The sequence below is a fragment of the Rhea americana genome, unplaced genomic scaffold (assembly GCF_003343005.1).
Source record: "Rhea americana isolate MKP2758 unplaced genomic scaffold, rheAme1 scaffold_12, whole genome shotgun sequence".
Taxonomy (NCBI): Eukaryota; Metazoa; Chordata; class Aves; order Rheiformes; family Rheidae; genus Rhea; species Rhea americana.
The window spans coordinates 6,645,061-6,649,008 of record NW_028185261.1 but is presented as its reverse complement, the minus strand read 5'-3'; positions in this window follow the sequence as shown (position 1 = coordinate 6,649,008).

The following is a 3,948-nucleotide window of genomic DNA, read 5'->3' as shown; positions in this document are numbered from 1 at the left end:
CCCATTGGCCGGGGCCGCCGCGGGGCAAAGGTCGCGCGGGAGGGAGGCGGCGAGGGGCGGGGCGGGGCGGCGCCGCCACGTCTCGCGAGGCGCGTGTCGCGCGGCGCCGCGAGGCCTCCGCTAGGCCCGGCGCGGCCCGGCCCCGCGCTTCCGCCCGCCTACCGGAGGCGCTTCTGGTCTTCGGTGTTGGGAACAGCCCCGTTAGTCCGGCGTGGCCTCCTCCCGCCGGCAGCGAGTCGCGCTGTGTTCACCACTCCGCGYGCTCTCCCACGGCCCGCGTGACTCYGCCGGCCCCAGGCCRAGCGCTCCCGGCTGCTGCAAAGCGGCAGCGGGGCCGGGGCGATGCCCCGGAGTTTCGGGGCGGGCGTTCTCCGGCGCGTTAGCCCTGCCGAGCTTGGAGCTTTCCGTGCTGGGGAGCCGGGCCGCTCCAGCTCTCCGCGGGCGCTGGCGTCGCACGGCGTTCGTGCCTACGGCCTGCCACGCGGCTGGGCACAACCTTGGTTTGAGAGGAGCTGTAGAAAGCCAGCACCATCTGCAGTCTCCCATTTCTCAATTACTTTAGCGGCCCTGCATCCTTCCAGGTTCTTCCCGTTTGCGTGGCTACCTTCTGCATGGAAGGTTTTTGAAGACCTTTCATATGTCCAAAGCCATGTACTCAGGTTGCCCCAGCTGTGTGAGGTGTTTTCAAGGTGACACCGTTTATGACAGGCAAGAGACGGTGCAACCTGTGCTTGCCCATTCCTCACCACTGGCGCAAGGAGGTGAAATTGTAACTTGGTTTGGCTAACCCAGCTTTGGCTAATTCTTTGGACAGCTGTACAGAACAAGGGTTGCCACAAGTACAAAGTAGAGAGTGGAAAGCTTTGCGCATTCAGACTTCACAGTAACCTAAAAATAACAACTTACAAGCTGGCTTAAGCTTGCAAGGATGCCAGTGGGATCGTGTAGAGTTTTCTACTTAGTACTTCATTAAAAGTAAAAAGACCTTTCTGAAGCTTTGGGTCTTAAAAGAACTTTCATATCCAATAATTATTCTAAAAGCAGTCATAGTTGTAGACATCCATAGTCTAATACAAAGTCTCTATTCTTGATGGTATCAAAGATCATCATAAATTGATTAACATTATTCAAATATTTCACAAGCAAATGTAATTGCATTTACTTAATAAATTAAAAAGCATATAACAAGCTCATTTACTATAAACTAGCAATAGCAACATTACCAATTTTTTTTTAAAAAAAGAGATGTCTCACCCATTAGAAGATAGATGACTGCACTACAAGATGTATGCAAATCCCGTAATTTTGTCACACTTAGACATATGTGTTTAGTGCTTCTTTCATCAAGAATAAATTACCTCCTTAGCTTAAAAAAAAAGCATACATGTCTCAATACAAACATACAAAGAGAGAAGCAATAACTGATTCTGGTGTTTATCTTTTTCCCGTCAGTTATGGTTCAGACAGACAGCAAAAGCTATTACTAAGAGCCAAAGTTTAGCCAAAGGACCCAGTTTCTCCGCAGGCTCCCAGACGGGTGCGGGCTGCTCCCTGCTCCCTTCGGGGGTGGTGGCCACTGGGCTCCCAAGCTTCCATGGCAGCTGGGAAGGCTAGTGGTGGCCCAGGCAGGGAGTGCTGAGGAATGCCCAGGCCTCCTCTGTAAGAGGAGGAAACAATCCAAAAAAGAGAAAAGGAAAAAAATAATAAATAAAACAGACACACAGGAACATCTCTGTGAAAATATGCCCTCTGATGAAATGAGGCAAAGAAATAGGATGAGGGGGAGAAAAAAAAAAAAAAAGAAAAGAAAAGGCACTAAGTTGCTAAGTGGTTGAAGTGCAAAACCAGCACTTTAAAGTGGATTCCTCAGTGGGAATCCCTCCAGGAGTCAGCACCACCTCCTGTGCTGTGAGTGGGCAAGGCCTTCACGCGCTAGCAGCCTGGCTCCTGACTGCAGGTAACAAAAATCACTTCGTTTTTGTTTTTTCAGCTGTTCTGTGTAATCTTTTCTCTGAGGAATGATCCCCTCAGTAAGAAGGGACGGTTCCCTTGCTGCTTGCACAGGCTGYGACACCACGTGGGAATAAGCCACAAACGGGAGACGCAGGAAGACTGCAACCCTGAGCACTTGGTGCCGTCAGCCACCCTGGTTTATTCCATACAGATGGTAAGAGCTGTTACCTAGTCTTTCTGTCAGGAATCCAAGGTGCTTTAAAAAAAAGTGAACATTTGCATCCTTTCTGTACAGAAAACAGACTTGAGGAAAAGTCATTTCCTCTCTAAGGCWCAGCGAATCAGTGACGGAGGAGGTAAGAGCAGGACTCGAGTCTGTTACCACGGATGAGCGTGAGTCCAGGAGAGRAGCACTAAACCCCGCTGCAGTTGTTCTGGCCAGCAGAAACTGCTAGCAGGGCTGAGCTCAGCAGAGCTCAAGGCATCTGCAAAATGTTACAGTTGTGCTAGAAAAACAATCCGCATGCAGGGGTCTATTTAATAGTAATAGGAAATCTAGTAAATAGGAATTTAGAGTAGCAAATGATCATTATTATAATAGCCTGCATTTTTGCTGCTTCAGCAGTGCAAGAATGCAAAGCCTGCTTATTCAGTCTTCAGACTAGATTTGACCCTCAGATCAGTTCCRGGAAGATGCAACTGGCTTCAGGAGTCAGTATTTGTAGAAATGAGGTATTAGGTAACAGCATGCAAATTTAGGCCTACACTGACAGTTACTGGAATAAAGAATTTTTCCCTTTGCTGTTTTCAACAAACAGGCATACAAACAGGTATGTAATTTTAGGCTGTAAATTGAATGAAGATAATTGGCTAGCTGTAAACATCAAGATCACCAATTCTCCTTCATAGTATTATTCCCAATGCATCATTTTGTGCAGATGAAAAGATTAAGTAACTGAGTCAATAWTGACAACATTTTGACTGCATTATGTATCATAAATCCAACATCATCAAACACTTTCAGTAATGTAACTTACCCAATTGCATGCATGATTTGTGTTAGTGGGTCTTTTAAAATACTTAAAACTGAAAAAAAGAAATCATTTTCTTATTTCTAAGTTCCGATAAAAGAATGTGCCAAAAAAATAAATAAGCCTTCAGCAAGAAAACAACAATTCTCTCAACTTAAATTGGCCCTGTCAAAATATATGATGCTATTATTTAGGATGTCCTCCTGTCTAGGCTTTTTTAGTGAATTTGATCTCCAAAAGCTTTCTGAGATGATTATGGCTTGTAAGGAAACTGAACAAGAACTTGGACCCTTCTGGAAATAACAACATAAGTGAAAGAGAAACATAAAGGCACAAAGAATAATATTGTTCACTTCAAGTACAGACACAGGTTCAAATTTCTTAGCCTTCTGTGTCCTGACCCAACAGTCCTGCACTAGGGCAAGGAGCACAAGAAAGTTAGGCTTCCCAGCATCCAGCAAAACGCACTAAGCGTCAGTATTGCCATTGGATTGAAGGAGCGCTGGTAGTTGGGCATACTACCCACTTTGTTTGTTCTTATTTAGATTTATAGAGGTGACATATGCTCAAGAGGAACTCATTGTAAATGCATAGGGATTTATTTATTACAATTCATATGGCAATTTAATAAATAATCATCATCCCTCTGAGAGGATATGTCTGGCAATATAATAGAGACTTCAAGAAGAAAAGATGAATCATTTAGAATTATGAAAAATTACTTGTGGAATGCTATAGAAGTCAGACTAAGAGTCTTAAAAATTAAAGAAATTTTCTTTAACTCAGGCTCTCTGTTTCTCTGAACCATTAAAGGCAGAGACCATCAAGTGTTTGCCTGCTAAGAAAATTGAAGGAGAGGAGGCAGTAAAAACTGTTCTTATAGCATGTCTTATTTTAAGACCATAAGATAAAATTCTCAGAACTTGAAAATCACCAGAGTGAAGGAGTCAAGGTGAGAATAGCA